This window comes from Strigops habroptila, chromosome 10 (genome assembly GCF_004027225.2).
Source record: "Strigops habroptila isolate Jane chromosome 10, bStrHab1.2.pri, whole genome shotgun sequence".
Taxonomy (NCBI): domain Eukaryota; kingdom Metazoa; phylum Chordata; class Aves; order Psittaciformes; family Psittacidae; genus Strigops; species Strigops habroptila.
The window spans coordinates 31,026,639-31,044,807 of record NC_046359.1 but is presented as its reverse complement, the minus strand read 5'-3'; positions in this window follow the sequence as shown (position 1 = coordinate 31,044,807).

Below are 18,169 nucleotides of genomic sequence, written 5' to 3'. Positions count from 1 at the left end.
CTTTTAGCTTTAGGGACTCAGAGGCAGGAGCTGTCAAGGATGTAGAGCAAAGAGGCTTTTAGAAAAGCAAAGGGCAGAGGGTTGTATAGGTACTGTATATGAGAACAGAATTAGGTACTACAGGACAAAACACAAGCACAGTTGCACTCCGGCAGCTACTGCACCCACCAACAGACAAATTTTTTCAGGCTGCTTCTGTTCAGAAAAGACAGAAGCAGCCTGAAAAAGACACTACACTCATTTCATGGAAAGCTAGTAGGAAAGATCAAGAACTACTAGGAAACTATTTCTTAGCACCTACAAGAAAGCAAGTGGAGTAGCAGCCAGCACAGATTTGTCAAGAAAAAGCAAATCCCATCAAATCAATTTAATATCCTTCAATGGTGGAACAGATTCTGTGGACAGAGAAGCAGCAGAGGATTTCCTACATGATTTCAGTGAGGTTATTTTATATCATTTCACACATTCTCATATCTGAGCTACGTAAGCATGATTTAAACGAAAGTACTTATTATGGGATGGGTGTAAAGCCGGCAGGAGAACAACACTCAGAATGGTATCAGGGGTTCACTGTCAAAATGAGAGTGCTTTGCAAAGCTCCATGAAGCTCAACACTGCACCTGGTGACACTCAACACTTCAGTTATGAGGTGGACAATGAATTAGAGGGCAACTCCAGTGACTGCAAAGAATGCTGGAAAAACATAGCTGAACTCAAAACATGGTAGAGAAATTACCTAAAAAATCCAAGTTTTCTCCATCATGTACACCTGTGAATAAACACCACATGCAAATAGAATGGGGATATTAATTTAAATGTATTATAACAAGGATAATATCTAATCAGCAGCTCAGTTAAAGACGGCACACTATCCCTGACCCTTTAGGCTGTAGGATATACACAAACTGCCTCTTGGTGTTTCAGAGAGGTTGGAGTCCAGTGCTACAATCTGCTGTCACTATGTGGAATGCACCTCAGCAAACAAAATTGCATATCTGAAATGGATGCTGCTGAATGCCTCACTCTCTAGGCCAAATAATCAAAGCTTTTCTGTTTAAGTGACAGTCCAGCATGCACCCAAAACATTGCTTTTCTTTCTCACCTCTAGTTTTATGCTTTTTCCATCCTGTAACAGGAGATAGTTGAGTTTCAAGCCAAAATAAACAGCACATAAAATGGAAAAGGTGTAAGCTTAAAAGCATATGCTGAGGATGGCGATGCAAATGGTTTAAGTGACCTGCCAAGGTCAGAGATGAAGTCTGATGGCAAAACTAATCTATGCACTTTCCTTGGGATTAATCCAGTTCAGGGAAGGAATTTGTATTTTTCCCCAAGGGCTCTGTGTAGGAGAACTACTTTGCTGAGAGATCAGATCAGAATAATACACCATGCTTTTCCTCTACAGTGAACAGCACACACAAAAACTTTCATCCAGAAAGCTAAATTTAAGGTCATGGACTTGAGCCAGTTTAAAGCTAAACACATAATTAAGACCTTGGCTGGAGAGAGGTTCAGTTAATCTTGCAAATCTGTGCACAGCCATCCCCTGATTTCAAATCACCTGTACTTCTGCAACAACACTCCCTGTTCTCAGAGATGAAAGGGAGTTGCATGCAGATGTATCAATAGGAATCACATTCATGTGTCAGCAAGGTATAATTTGCTACTCTTAGGAATCAATGGAGTTCTTCCAGATTTTCATCTGCATAATAAAATGAAAATTGCTGTTCAATTTCATTCCCTGATGTCTTGCTGGTTTTTAACTCCCACTGAATAGATAAATTATTTTACAGGTATATTAAGTTCGCTTCCCTGAACTTTATTTTTTTTTTTTTTTAAACACATTTTCTGCCCCTTTCTTCAGCGTCTAAGTACCTGTGTAAAATTAAACTTGTCCACTCTCACCAGTATTTACCTATTTTTCTCATTTAGCTGCCTCTGGGAATTTCCATTTTATTTCTCTTCCAGATCAATAGCAAAGATATTTGGTAAGATCTGAAAGTTGCTCAACCAAATATTTTTCCTATGTATCTATCACCAGATATCTCAAATTTCAAGCCATGTGGCAACACCCTTCAGATAACATAATCTGAAATAATTTTCATTTAAGTATTCAGAAGGCATTCAATCTCCTGTCTCCAATCTCCTGTGAGAGAAAGTAGGCATAATAGAGGTGTTGGTATAATGGGATATCTGTGGAGACTAAGAAGGATATCTGAATAGAAAGAATAACTTCCATGCACAAATAGTCGAACACAAATAGTCCTGCACAGCTTTCTAACCTCTCTCATTCCTCTTAGTAGATTTGGTTGTGATTTCCTCTAAGTGCAAGCTGTTCACATTGTAAGGGAGTTTTCATTGAGTGCACTAGAAGAGAACTAACATTTTACCCCTAGCACCCACTTGGAATCTGTATTATCTCACTTAGTAACCCATTTCTGCTTCTGTTCTTCAGAGCACTTCAAATGATGAACATAAACATTTTTGTCTTTCTTTACAGAACACAAGTATTTTCCCTAACAGTTCTAGCACTTCAGTTTCTGCTTTCACATCCAATATTTTTATTCCTGCTGACGTGCAATCTCACAATGACTGGCACAATCCTTTTAAATTATGAACATCCTCTAAACAGATCATTTGCTGCCAAAGCACTTTATTAAACCTATCAGCTCCTCCCTTGGATTGCTAATTTGATGCTAATTTTGAAGGACAAGGTTATGAGGGTACAATACAGCTCTTGCAACATTTATTATTTAAGGAAAACTATTATAAACTCAGGTAGCACCAAAGCCACTTGTGAAGCATTAATAACATAAGAAAACCAAAACCTACCAAAACCAAAGCATATGACCACATGAAGGATGGCTTCTTTTTTCAGTTTTTTTTTACCTGGAATACAGGTAGTGGACAGCATGATTTTATAGATATAGATACATATAGATATGAAAATAACATCCTTGATTTGTTTCCATAAGGATCAGCACATACAGTTAATATGTGTTGCCTACAGAATTTTATCTAGGTAATCCACAAGACACAGACATGTGTTAGCAGCCACCTAAGGCTTTGGCACAAAATGGTCTTCATAAAGCAGGCTACAAGCTCTATGTATAAGCACATCTTTAAAATCTCTAGGCAGAATTTCCTGGATCATAGGCCATGCATGTCACCCCTACTAGAAGATACCAAAACCTCTCAGTCCAATTCTGGATTATAGTGGTTAAAGGAGAAACAGGCTTAGTTTCTGTGGCTCCTATGCTGCCCTCTTCCTTTCTTACAGATGCAAGATCAACCTGTCAGCATCCTGGTATCAAGTACCATAGGACATAGGTATGTCTGGTGATTTTCTTCCTTTTATTTTAGCAATTCTATCACCTTGACTTTCATTTGTTTTCCTCAAGCTTACTTTAACATGGAAGCTTATTTTAAAAACTTTTTCTTGGAGACACTGAACTTTCTTGGGCTGCATACCTCACATAAAACAATGTTCGGGTCACATCACTACCATTTACACTTCAAGACATGATTAATTCAAATCTCTTGAAAGCAATTCACAACTGCACATTTCACAAAACTTTGTAGTGGGAACCATCCTTTGTACGAGGTCTCAGGTCTACAAAGAACTTAACATGTGCTTAAGTCTCTTTGAAATAACAAAAAGACTGAATCAGTCTCACTTTCTGAAGACACCCACTGCTAATACAGCACAATAAGTACGCTAGATATGCTTCCACCAGTGTGATACAGTTTTGCCTTTTTCTTTTATTATTTCTCCTGGTTTTTTAGAGAACCTTTGTCCTCTGCTGCAATAGTTTTGCCATTCTTACTGGCTCTGCCTGTCCTCTAACTCTGTCTTAAGAGGCCACAAGTATCCGTACCACATTAAAAATGTAACAGCTGCATCTGAAAAGGGATACATTTTCTAATATCAGCGATTTGCACAATGGACCAAACATCCAACCTTAGGCTATAAGTTGGAGATGAATTTATTTAGTTAGTTTTTGCAGCTAAGCCTTTTTGTATTCACAGCATAAATGGAAATTGGTATTTGTTCATGTAACAGATTAATCTTCTAGATGCTATTCATCTGTGCACACAAATCTGGTAATGGGCATGAATATGCAAGTTCTGAATTATGTACACTTTTTAAAAGACTAGCCCATAACATCTCCACTACTTTCCTGATTATCTTTAACCAAGTGCCTTGTTTAGTACTTAAACACAATTCACATTACTATCAACTTTAAACTGGGAAAGCAGGAGGAAAGGATAAGAGCTTTTGCACGGGAAATTAACAATAGATTTATGACAACAGCAACCAATTGTGAATTAATATGTAATAACAGTGCCTTTGAGGGCAGATGTGACAGAAAGTGTAATGCCTTGAATTTAGGTGGTTGGGACCAGAGGGACACAAGGGTGTAAGAGGAGAAAGGTCTTCAGTTATTTGCTTTTCTCACTATGTGTAGATCTTGTCAATTGTTTTTCTCCTCAAAGGGTATATCCATAATTTAGATTTCTAAAGCCCAATTTTAAAATCTACAAAATGTACATTTAAATAGTGCAAATAAATTATGCAGAGGCTAAAGATGTGTAGGTGTAAGTCCACAAAGAACCTTAAGGATATTGTTGTCTTGGCATTAATAAATTTTGGATTAGGAAAAATGAAATTTCATCAGTTACCCCAAATCCAAACCTGTCACAACCACTTACTCTATTTTCATTTGACTGAGTGCTGGTACAAAAGTATTTAAGACTTGATATTCTTCTTTGTACTTGCTAGCCATAAAGTCTCCCATGGGTTTTACATTCTTCTCTCATTATCTTAATTTTATCTCATTTAATATTCATTAATATCCTCAGTAAATGTACAGAACCATGGAAATCTAGAAATTAAGGCAGGCAGTCGTCCCTGAAGCACACCTTCGCTGCCCTGGCAAAGGGGAAGAAGATGTCTTTAAAGGGTTGGAAGAAGGTTAACCCCTCATTCATAAAAGGGCAATATCCAAGGAGCAGGAGGCTACTGCTAATGAGGAGAAAAAAAATATATCCTTTGCAAAGTTCTTCCTGTTTTGTTGAGAATCAATGATTTATTCAACCTTCCATCTCTAACTGTCCCTCTTGCGTACTTCTAACCAAGCAGAAAGAATAATTCATAGTCATGTAAGGCAAACAAATACTAGACAAACCTCCAAGTTGGTGTCCATAACAAAAAATCTTTCCTACAGTCACCTGGTAAAGTAGTTGCTACAGTTTAATATTTCATTGACCCACAGGAAAAAGAGATTAGAGGCTACATAAATGGGTCAAGGCCATCACTCCAGGATGGAAAAGCTGTCTTAGTAGTGAAATAAATGAACCCAGACATAAATCTGTTCTACCATGGACAGATTATTACATGTATCCATCCTAGCTAGACTTAAATCCAATTAAAACAAAAACTAAGTGCATGAGAAATGCTATATTGCACTGGACAGGTCATCCTGTAAACCCAGCACTCTTTCTGTCTGTGGAAGCAGGAGACACTGGCCAGAGGGGGTCTGGGCAGTCTCTGCTACTGTTTGCCCCCACACTCTCCCAGCATCCACAGCTGTTACCATCGGGATGAAGGCGGGCACATCTCTTATCTCTGTCCTGCTTGAGATGTGGACTCCACAATGGCACCAAAGTCACATACCCACCACAGCTCTGCACAGGAGTGCTATGATTTCCTTCCTCTCTCTTTTCCCACTAAGTCTTCTGCTGAGCAGACACTGCATAAGATACTGCTTATCACCCATTTAAATTGACTGAATCCGAACAACGTTATGCAATTATTCTATGTCTTAATTCTTTTTTCTGCCCAAAGCACAAGGGTAGTTTTCACAGCAGATCATAATACTTTTAAGCCAAGGACAACGCATGCAGAAAACACATGAATCTTTTTTACTGGATTAGGACCATTTCCATGTTTACCATTAGATCTTTCCCCACAAGTGACTGTTTAACCATAGCTTCTTTCTGATCTAGCTCCAGTATTGCCAAGACAGAGCTGCAGGCCTTAATGCGATTTCCCATTCAAGGTCTAAAGGCAGAACAAATCATTAATTTTCGTAAAAGCAAGCAAAGATTCAAACACCCAGAAGGGAAATGCATAAGTGCATTCCCAATATTAGGCACATTATTTAAACAGTAGCTAGAATAAAGGCTTAAAATGAGCTACACTGGCCGCAGTGTTGTTACCAATGCCTATATTCATTAATTATATCTTCATCTCATCCTTAAATCAGAGTTTTTAAAGCATTTTTAAAGCATTTTTGTCTGAAAGTCTGTTTTCTGTTTCTCTGTAAAGAGATTATGAAATAGCATATATAAGTAGTATAATCTAAAAACAGAACAGTATCTTTTGAAAGTCATCATGCCAAATTATTAACAGTGATTAATGATTTTTGCATACCTAGCCCACTTTGCTTTTCAAGTGTTATTTTCAGTGCTTTACATACGTACATGCCACAGGTTACTACATCACAGTCATCTACAACCATCGATGCACTGTGACCAGTGAACAATAAATAGCAAATATAAAACCCAAGAGGAAACAACTAAAATATACATCAGCTATAAAACTTGAATCAGATTCATTATTAGGAAGTGAGCAGCAACTGTACCTAATAAAGGATGAAAGGATTACACTGCCATAACGTGGGCTGTGAGACATCACCACAGCAAGATGCAATGAGATATTACAATGTGTCACAGCCTCTAGTGAAAATTAAAAAGCTAAACTTAGCCACAGTATATCCTTCTGAATCTTCTAGGTCCTCATTGGTTTGTCCTTCAACCAGAGGCGGCTTCGTAACCAAAGAAAGGCTTTCACTTTCCTACAGTCAAAGGAAAGATGTTTTATTTCTCACTTGCACCTTATCTGAACTCTGCAGGAATGACTACTGATGTGACTATGAGTAAATGATGGAAGCTAAGGTTCAACTATCACTGTCTCCTTTCTGCACATAATCTGGCATTGCTATCAGGATGAAGAAACAGGCTGTACTTTTCCAATTCAAATGAGAATTGTTCATGCTTGTTTCATGAACCTACGTGTGACATTTACTGAAACAACGTCCATGCCAAAGACTGAAAGCCAACAAAGGTCTATCTGTCAGCATGTTATTGTTCAGTGGTTTTGGGTTGAGGCTTTTTGGGTTGTTGGTTTTGGTTTGTTTTGTTGGGGAGTTTTTTGGGGGGTTTTTTGGGGGGAAGGGGTGTGCTTGGTTTTGGTTTGGTTTTTATTTGGTGTTTTTTGGGGGGGGAGGACATGGGTTGCTTGGTCTTGGTTTGGCTTTTTTACTCCTTGCTTCTCTCTACGTTCTTAATATTAAACACATTGTTTTAGCAATGGCTAAATCAGGCAATCTCACAAGTCTGCAGGTTTGATGAATGAGTAGATCTTTGCATAGGCAGACACTAACAAGGTCAGTTTTTAATAGTCTTTTTCATTACTGTATGAAAAAAAAAAAAACCCTTCCCTGAAGCCTGACAGCGGTGGGTGGGAGTGGTTCACCTGACTCTTCACGTCAGATTGAGGTTGAGGGTGACTTTTTATTAGGCTCATTATCAATGCTTCATCACAAAATATTTCTAGATAAAACAAGTCCCTAGCACTCCTGTTCTCAGATTTCTTCACCTGTCCTATACTGCTACTCTTCTCCCCTTTTATTTTCACTTTTCCTATCTTGTTATATGCTTCCATTTTCAGAAGATACTTTTGCTTTAGTCTTCCAATACTATACTTAATGCCACACTAAAACTCATACCAGTGTTCAGCATATGCTAAGAACATAATTTCTCGTGCCTTTTCAGGCTGGAGCTCCAGAAGGATGTTCTTGCTCTCTCTGTGATCAAGACAATACTGGCATAATTTTTTTACCTGAACTGCTGAAATCTGGACATCAGTATGTCAGACATGAATACTAAGTTTGACCACAAATGAGTGCTTCTTGCAAGCAGAGATAACCCTTTGAAACTGTGGTAGATGGATTGTAATCCTTTGGTACTTGCTATATTTACATTAACTACAAATACACTCTAGTCACAATTAGTCATGTATCTTTCCCTATTCTTCCTGAAATATGTCTGCTCCCACTAAGTTATGGTTTTAATAAATATAGAAGAAGATTTTCCATTTCTGTGTGGATACTCAGGAAGAATATTTAGCTGATAAAATCTCACTGGTGTTTCAGGATTTCTCTGTGCTATGTGAGTACAGTCACAACATTTTTCCCCCTTTCAGGTTTATGTCAACACTTGTCTACCTGCCTCAGACAATTTAAACAAAAGAAACCTAAGTAACGTTCCAGACCTTTAAGATGTGACAGCTATGCTACCACACACTTCTCAATGGGCACTTTTGACCTAATTAAGGAACTACACATAGCCTATGTATTAATGCATTTTATACACCTTAAGGAACACTGACCAAAGAAAAAACATTTTTAAACCCACAACCTCAAATACACCTACAAGCTCCATTAAGGCCAGTGATTCTATACATAGCTACTAAAATTTCTTCCTCACTGCCAGCCAATGTTGTATGTTTGATTAACTTACACCCAAAATGTTACACCTCTTCTTTGCTACTGAGGAAACTCAAAGAACCTGATTCTTTTTGATTAACAGTTTCATTTGTCAAAGGTGCTAGGAATGTATCTCAATTTTTTTGAATAGGTTAATTTCAGAGCTGCTATTAAGTGAGCTTTTGAAACTTTAGTCCCTAAATTTATTAAAATAATCAGGTCTTTTAGGATTCTGTCTCCTAGCAGAATTCTGTTACTTATCTGAGACATCTGCTATTGAGGGTTGGAATCCCTCTATAATGAAACCTAAAAAGAAACACTTCTGCATATGCAAGACAGAACTCATTTAGACATGTGAAGAAAGGTATAGTTTCCCTCCCTAAAGAGTAATGATTCATACATAAAAAATTCTCCACAACTACTAGCGTATTATTTTTCCCCAAAATAATTATGGAACTCATTCACTCTTGCATTACTTCGGTCCCAAAATACACTGAAATCAACTGACTTCAAAACTGGAATTATGCTGCAATGAATCAGTTTTTACATATATTTAAACTAAACTATTTTCAGATACATGTCCTTTAAATTTTAAACACCCTCTACTATGCATGTTTCTGCACCTGAATATCAAACTACTCATGTGTACTCTAACTAATCCTTAGAGATTCCCTTACCCATTTTCTGTTTGCCCTAGACAGACATGATAAAGTATTGAAAAATTATATAAAACAATGAAAAGCAACAAAGAGCTCTGTTTTCTCAGCTTCTCTCAGAAAGGCCTGCAAATTCTTCTCTGCGCTTGGCTTCAAAAAGGACAATAAACCCCTTTCCCTGAGAATCCCTTCCTTGGCCAAATAGTGTGGAGTGCTGCAATTACATGTTCTCTTCAGGATCTTTCCATCTCATGAGTACAGATGGATTTCCATACTAGAAGAGTCCTTATACTATGCGTTTTACAAACTATGAAAGTCTTTATGTTGTCTGTATCCAGATTGATACAGATATCTATCTATATCTCACTATCGAGAGTGAGTCATCCTCAGTGAGAAGTGACTGAAGTTGTACGTTATTAAAGGAGGATGGGCAGAATACATCACATGCAAAATTACCAGTCTCTAGTGCTACTACCGATGGATACCTCTCTGTGTATCTTGAAAATACAAGTATTTTACATACCAGAAAGGAAAAGAGGGGGAAGAGCTCTACCATTGCCTTTTCCACAATACGCTTTTAAAAGCACATGAAAATCACCACTAGAAAACTGAGTATTTAGCAAATTCAAATGCATGACTGAAGTGAAGGAGTTAGGCATCCAGTATCATGCCACACATAGATCACTCAACTGAAGTGTTTTTTGAAATAAGATGCAATTAAAACACCCATATGCTAGCACAGAAAGTAAGTGCAGGGGAGATGAACATAAGCAATAGTTAGAATCTTTCCAGGTGTTCCGAAAGACATCAGTAAAGCAGTGATCTTGAATTTCTGCTTAACTTTTTTATTTTTTGAGTAGGCTTGCCAAGTGCAGCAGTGAGTTTTAGAAGGCAAGAATCATATGAAATAAAATTTTTAAACCCCCATTATCATAAATGTTACTATCTACAGAGTGCTCACTCAAGCCATGCTTGATTTCACAAATAAATTCACTGCTACGTTACAACTCGGTATCAAAATTGAAATTAAAATTACACTTTATCCATCTATACATACATGGGAACATATATGGGAGCTGAGTATTTGCCTGTGTAAGCATGACTCCAGATCCAGGTTTCAACCTTAACCATTCTAAAGTGTGTACACCTACCTTGGGTGTTTCTACTGCTTAAAGATTTTAGCTTTCAGTCATATTAAACTAGGATCGTGGGTTATTGCAGGTGTCCTTAGATTTCCTATTGGATTCCTCACAGTGCAGTACTATTAAAATTTTTCTATTGTTCCCAGTAATATCACAGATATCTGCAGAAGCTCATTTGACTTCTTGTCACACACTACATTGAAATAGGCTTAAAACACAGGTTAAAAATGTGTAATCATCAATAATGACAATCACTAATGACAACCATTGATCTATCATTATGTTTTCAGTATTTTTCAGTAAAAGCCATTGCCTGGTTCCAAGAAACCACCCAAGACTTTCATAGAATCAACTGGGTTGGAAAAGACCTTGAAGATCATCAAGTCCAACCATAGTAGACCTCACACAATTCTGAATTTATGTTGATTTCTCATTTATCCAGATCTCAGGGATGGGGGGGAGGTGTTGAGCTTTTAATGAAAATGTGTATGACTGTGACAGAAGAGCCTTTTAGCCAAGAAAAGAATGTACTTACTGAGAAACTAAGAGATTTATAATACGAGACAAAATTTGCAAAGATAAATTTAAATCAGAGATAAAATCCTGCTGGAGCAGGGACTTTTCACCTTAACATTCATGCATTATTCCTTCCAATGTTCCATTGGAAATGCTTCCCAGTATTATTTTTCTGTTATGTGGGGGAGTCTGTTATTTTTCATGGAGTTTCCCCTCATATTTTCTTTTTTGTTGCATCCTAGTGGATGCATCGCAGCAGAATCCATATTAAATGTATCAGCTCTTCACTGAGTCTGTAGACTAAACAAGCAGATCAAAACTATGCAAATCACAAAAGCACTACTTGATGATATTTTTTGCCAATGGGTGTCTTAAATTGACACTGTTATTGGATTAAGTGCTAGAGAAGACAGGACAAATTTGTTTTTTCTGTACAAGCACAAAGAGCATCATTGAGACTTAGCAGCTTCCATCTTAATCTCTAAACCATGCTGAAGCAGCACAGCATGGCCATCCTGTGATAATGGCTGTGACAACAGAGATCCACTTCCTAACTTCCTTCTCAAGCACTTGTTATTGTCACTTACTGTTTAAGCAGTAGTCATCAAGGACATACATGTCCTGAATGTCCAGAAGAACCAGTCAAAAATTTGGTGTGTTCTGTCATTTCACAACACGTGAAGCATTTGTGCTTGTGGTCTGTCTAGTGATGGTATCTGGAAGTAGTTAGTAGTTAAAATCAACACCCAGCATCACTTCCCCCCCCCCCCTTCCCCCTCAACTGCACAATAATATAGATGCTAAAACAATTTAGAGGTTCTGTCTCTCTTGCCTCATATATATAAATTTTGCTTAAGTGTTACATCATTAGGACCATTTCCATGCTCCTCAAATATCTATGAACAGTTTCATGATAGTTCAAGGTCTCCAACAACTTACTGGTAAGAAAAAACACCAGCTAGTAAACTACAGCTCCTGCTGATGGGGCAGCTATGTCTAGAAATAAGCTGCCTGGTTTTGCCCACATTAAGATGACAGTAGCAATTGAAGACCGTGGGGAATTGGGGACCTTAAGAATATGTAAGTTTGCCAAATTGCACTCTGCTGCATTACTGCTACTGCCGTGCTGTAAGCAGCTTGGTCCATAGGACACTAATAATGCAAGACACATCCAAAACAAACTCTGAAGTCTTTAAAATCCACAAAAATAATTCAAAAGGAATCTGGAGGCAATATTTTTCTTTAATGTGATTCAAGTTAATGTACCACACTAAGAAGATACTACATAGAGCAGAGAGCATCTGATTTATTCATAGGAAGCTGTTAGGACCTCTACTTTAAATTTCAGAAGTTCAGAATGAGGTTACTGCTGAATACAGGATATGTGATGCATAATAAAAATGTACAAGCAAACACCACAGGGCATGGAAAACCCACAACATGATTTTTTTAAAGTAGTAGATGCAGGTTTTGTTTGATATGCATGACAGTGTGAAATGTCAGCTAAAACAGTACCCCAAGGAACATGGCATTGATCAAATCTGAGACTTTAAAAGTAATGATTTCTATTGCTGAGCAGACCTGCCTGATTTACAAGCAAACTGCATAAAAAAACCCCCCACTTTTACTATTAAATGGAATTTGAAAATAAAAGTAACAGCAGCTGCTAAGCCAAATCAACATGAGTTAACGGTGTGCAACAACAGATTTGCTTTCAGTTTTATCAAGGACTATGTGCAGATCCAGTGACTGATGAAGAGTACAAAGAACTCTGGGTTGTTTAAGGATACACACGGTATATAAAAATGCATGGGGTTGCTGGAGCAGGTCCTCTTGGAATGCATTTCTGGGCACATGAAGGAGAAAGTACTGAAAACAGACAGCACAGATTTACCAAGAGTAAGTTACACCTGACCAAGCTGCTCATCTTCTAGCTGAAAATGAGTTTGGGGACAAGGGGAAAGCAACAGAGATAATTTACCTCAACTTCCACAACTTTTGACACTCTCTCCCAAAACAGCCTTGTATGCAAACACAGACATTGCAGTCTATATACATAGACAACTACATGGATGGAAAATGGTAGGATGGGCAAGCTGAGAGGGCAGATGGGTGGGTCAAACTCTACCTGGAGGTAGCAAGCAAAGCATTACTAAAGCCTGTCCTGGGATCTGTCCTCCTCCACATCTTCATCTAAGACCCAGAGGAAGGGAGCCATGGAGGCCTCTCTCATCAAGCTTGCATGGGATACCACATTGGTGCTGGTCCCACAGGGAGCAGTTGATACACTCGAGGGCAGGACTGCTGTTCAGAGTGCCAGGAACCCTGTGAAATTCAGCAGGGACCAATACCAAGTCCTGCACCTGGGAAGCAGGATCCCCTCACAGGGGCACAGCCTGCAGCTCTGTGGAAAAAGGACATTTAGTCTTGGTAGACACCAAATTGGATGTTGGTCAGCAAGGATCCTTGGCAGCAGTGAGGGCCAAGAGCATCCTGGGCTGCATTACCAGCAGCACAGCTGGTACATCCAGGGCAGCAATTCTCAGCACTTGTCACACCACATCTGGAACATCTCATCCAATTCTGGGGCCTCCAATACAACTCAGGCACCAGTAAATGGGAAGAAGTTCAGTGGAGAGCTGCTATGATGATGGGTGCCTGGAGCACTTGCTCTATGGGGAGAGCTGAGGGAGCAGCGCTTGTTCAGCTTAGAGAAGAAATGGTTTTGGTGGGGATACCCAACCGGAGCACAATAGTGCCTATGAAATGGTTATGGAAGACACAGAGCCAGGTTCTTTGCAGTGGTGCATGGTAGGAGGATGAGAGGCAATGGGCATAAACTGCAACTGCATTTAGGGAAAAGCTTTTCCATCCCAAGAACGAGTCAAACTCTGTAATTCAATGAATCAGCTATGTTAAGTAATAAAGTCTGAAGTCAGAGAGTAAATAAAATTAAAAAGGCAAAACCTCACTAGCCACTGGAAAGAGTAGCTCTTCAGATACTCCAAAACTTCAGAGATGAAGGTTTAGCGGTGCACTTAGCATTCCTGGGCAACAGTTGGACTTGATGATCTTGAAGGTCTTTTCCAGCCTGATACTACTACTACATCCTTGCGGAATTCCCAAGGAACGGGTTAAATACAGCTACCTGGAAGTTAGGCTTCTACTCTAAGCTAGTTGTCTTAGCCAGCAAGGTACCTCCAGGGCTGGTTCCTGTTGTTCTTAGTTGATTTAAAGGTATCACCTTCAATAACCACAGAAGTGCTGCCATTAAACCAGCAGCCAGGAGCTACTAAAAACAGGCAAGTATCATGCTGCTGTCTGTAGTTAACGTTGCCACTACAGCAACACTCTGTCTGTGTTAACAGAGATATTTCCACATCACGTACGAGCACCTGTACTTTTGGGGTTTAGCTGGCTTTTGTTGTTGGGAAAACATTCAGTTTCCCGGTTATCACTAGAGTGTAATAGCTGGAAAATATTGCCTTAGTAATGGTGATCTCTGTACTGAAAGACATGTATAATTGTGCTTGTACAATGAAGCATCTGACTGCTATGTGCATACATACATATGACCATTAAAATGTCATTACTTTAATAGTTGCAGTGTGACAACAGCCATAAGGATTAGCAGGAGAAACCTTGCAATCATTTTTTGGAGTACATTTAAAATATTTTATTGTTAATAAGGTTGGAGGAGAGAGCCTCCTAATAAATTAGCTAAAATGTTTATGAGCCTTTGCAAGCTATATATGCATTAGTCTGGGTTGTTAACTCAGGTTAGTGTTTTAGGCTTATTGAATCTACACCACCATAAAGCTTTGTGTTCTAAAAAAAGTTGAACTGCGTGTATCCCAAAAATAACTTCCAATTCTGACAGCCTTAAATGATTAATAATGCTGATGTATCTAGTTTATATTAAAATTATTTGAATTATGAAAGAAAACCAAACCCCAACAACTAAACCACACTGTTTTCTGAACTAAGTTTAAGACCTCTAACCTGATCATACATTTAACAACATGAAAATGTAGCCCTGTCATCAGAGATCTGTACCAAGTCCACCCTTGACTCTGGTCATGGCTCACATGCAATTTGCCAGAAGGGACGCTGAACAGACACCCAGAAGTGCAGACCATTCTGGCCACAGTTGGAGCCTCTCCAAAACAATGTATTACTTTAAGTAATATTCAACATCACACTACTTAATTTGTATTGTTACTTCTTTGTCTTTATGGGAATAGAAGCATGGAGAAGAGGTGGCAAAGACAGATTTTCACCTGAAGGCATGACTCTCCCCCCCCATATAAGTTGTTTATTTCTGACATGGTGATTTCTCACTGTGCACACATATAGAAGCTCTTTAATTCTCTGGATACTCTATAAAGTTTGTGGTTTTCTGATGTATCTGAACAGATAAGGTCTTCCATTCAGAAATGAAGACAACTAGACACCTCTGCCAATGTGCTCTGGGCACACACCAACTCTGAAAACTGGGTTGTTACTATCCCACTGTCCAACTACAGAAGGACAAGACAAATCATTTTAGTCAGCATTCATTTGCCTGTTGCATTTGCATAGTTATTGTATGATCAGGAGAAAGCGCTTGAAATTGTTAAAGAACAGCATATACATGTCCTTTTTCAAATGAGTTTTGTCCCATGCTTTCTGTATTTTTAGAGTTTTGTTTGGGTTTTGGTTTGTTGGGTTTTTTTTCATAATACATCTCATTTTGCATATCAACTCAGTGGGAATAACCAAGTTACTAGTGCAGTGACAGCCTTAATCTGACAGCTCAGCAGCTTCACAGATCCCCTAAACCCTGACAACAGTGGAGTGCAAGGACTGGCTGCTTCCTTCCAAGTTCTTATCTCCACATTTTAATTTTTACTTTTTGAATTTGTCTAAAGCAGATTGCATTTTCCAGCTGTTTTCAATAAATCTCTCCCTCTTCATTGCACTGGTCTCTGATATCTCCCCATCCATGGCAAATTTTCATATCTCACTGTTCTCATTGAGTACCAATTTGCAGTAAAATACTCAAAAGCTATGTTATCACATATCATTTCTACCATGAAAGTTCATGCAGTCTATATATTACTGAATTAAATTTCCAGCCAAAAATGCTTCCTTATTCCTTGTATTTAGAGACAATACTGGGGAATCACAGAACAGTTTGGGTTGGAAGGGACCTTAAAGCTCATCCAGTTCCAACCCTTCCACTAGAGCAGGTTGCTCCAAGCCCCTGTGTCCAACCTGGCCTTGAACACTGCCAGGGATGGGGCAGCCACAGCTTCTCTGGGCACCCTGTGCCAGCACCTCACCACCCTCACAGGAAAGAGCTTCTTCCTAATGTCTCATCTACATCTCCCTCTGTCAGGTTAAAGCCATTCCCCCTTGTCCTGTCCCTACAGGCCCTTGTCAAAAGCCCCTCTCCAGATTTCTTGTCATCCCCTTTAGGCACTGGAAGCTGCTCTAAGGTCTCCCCTTAAGGAGCCTTCTCTTCTCCAGGCTGAACCAGCCCAGCTCTCTCAGCCTGTCTCCAGAGCAGAGCTGCTCCAGCCGCTGCAGTATGTTCGTGGTCTCCTCTGAACTCAGCCTGTATTACTAGAGTCCAGCCTCACTGGTGCTATAGTACAAAATCCTAGGAAGCACCAGAAAAATAAAATCAGCAGCAACAACAACAGCAAAAAAAAACCTCACCCCTTACAAGTCTGGGCAAAGCACAGAGCTGAAGTTTTCTGATGGATTCAGGGGGGTTTTGGATCAAGTCCTCTGAAGAAGAACAGATTTTCAGCTTTGCACTATACCCACTCTCTAGGATAGAAAAATAATTTTTAGTGAAAAATGGAGCAATATTTACAACCACCACCACTCAAAGACAAAGAGGTAACCACCAGACGTACATGAATTCAGTCTCTCCAGTGTAATATCATTACCAGAAATCCCAAAGAGATATAGTGATCTTAATCAATACAGAAAAATGCTTCTAAATTATGATATTAGGTGGTGATACCTGTATTTTCCAGTCCTTTAGGAAAACTATTTGACGTGCCTGGAAAGCTGGATATAAAAAACCCCCAGCCATTATTTAGCCAGATTTTCCAGGAGAAAGGGAATGAACTCTTCTCTCAAGTGTGGCAAAGCTGGAGCACCAAGAGCCAAGGAAGTGCCAGGGAGCCTCCATCCCCCTCAAGTGGAACCAGCTGAAAAGGGACCAAGTGCACTAATTTATATCTGTAAGGAAAAAGGGTATTTTCTGGTTTTCCTTTTAGCCCTGAAGAACAGCCTTAAGGGGGCTGTCATTTATACTAGTATTTTGCTGATAACACAGAATTGTGCTGTCTTTGTTCTGGAAGCCCAAAAATGATTTTATTCTGTGTTCCCCTGACACCCAGGAACTAGATTAAATGACACATTGAAACAAGGGTTAGCCTGGCTTTATTACTGCTCTGTGTATCTGTGTGTATCTATGCACACACCAGAGCAAATTAAAGTAAAAGTGCCTAAGGCATTTTGGGTTTCAGGATCTTAAAATGACCAACTTCTGAGTCTTTCTCTACCAGCCTTATTGTTCCATTAAAACTACACTGCTCCCAGAATATTATTCAATAACATTACATTCACAAGCTGCCCTTGTCTCCCTTTTCCTCTCTTTATGCCTATGGTTGCCTTTCTCTTTCTCCACAGCCTGCAGTATCCCTCCAAGGAGCAAAGCAAAACAGTTCTGTATTGCTCAGGAAAATGAATCCACCTCCTGACTCCCAGCTGCGATACGAGAACAGTCTGCACTGAACCTCACACCCAGAAAACCTCCCCAAGCAATGAGAGGAAAAACAATGCACAATAGAAATATTCCCATTAAAGCGACAATTAGATGCACCCATTATAAACAGCTCTCTAACAAGACAGAAAATAGTACAGCTGAAGAAGAATTAAAGTGGAGAAAAAAATGACTGTAGAATATTAGTATTTCCTGGCTGAGCTGTGTTCTCAAATGTGACACTGAAATCTGTTTTATTTTCCTCAGAAGGATGCCTTCACCACCTTGCTTTTACATCACCATGGGTTTTATACCACAGATTTTGTACTGATTATTTTCAAACTTATTCCTTTTCTTTATGGCACCATAAGTTCCCTCCAATTCCACACGCCTCAGCCTGGGGCTGCTCAGCCTGAAGCCTGTTTTCCAGAGGCTATTCACCTTTTTGGTCACCAGCACAGTTTATTGTACACAGCAGGTCCTATTTCTTGCTTTCATTGGTTAGGCTGATTATGTTTTACTTCCCTGCCTACTCAGCAG